This window comes from Desmodus rotundus, chromosome 12, assembly GCF_022682495.2.
Source record: "Desmodus rotundus isolate HL8 chromosome 12, HLdesRot8A.1, whole genome shotgun sequence".
NCBI classification, from domain to species: domain Eukaryota; kingdom Metazoa; phylum Chordata; class Mammalia; order Chiroptera; family Phyllostomidae; genus Desmodus; species Desmodus rotundus.
Window position 1 is genome coordinate 46039525 of NC_071398.1, and position 346 is coordinate 46039870.

The window sequence follows — 346 nt, forward strand, 5'->3', positions numbered from 1 at the left end:
GTCTAGGCCCGCCCACTGCGACCCCGCCAGGAGATCTCATTGGCAATGGAACCCACCCGTCTCTGAACACCGGTTACCAGTAGGTCAAAGGAGACGCCCATCAAAATTTAGGGACCCGCCCAGTCTGGCGTATAGAGTCCCGCCCCCTAAAGTCGACAAGGATGGGAAACACTGCCCGTCTATCACGGAAAACGCGCCTGATGATTGAACAAAATCTTCCAGCAGTTCCCTCCCTTTCCCTCCCAGCACCGCCTCAAAGCTTCCCGGCGGGCCCCGCGCTAGCGGACATTTTGAAATAGATCTGTCCATCACCAAAATGACCCGCCTCTCTTTAGCTGCTACTGGT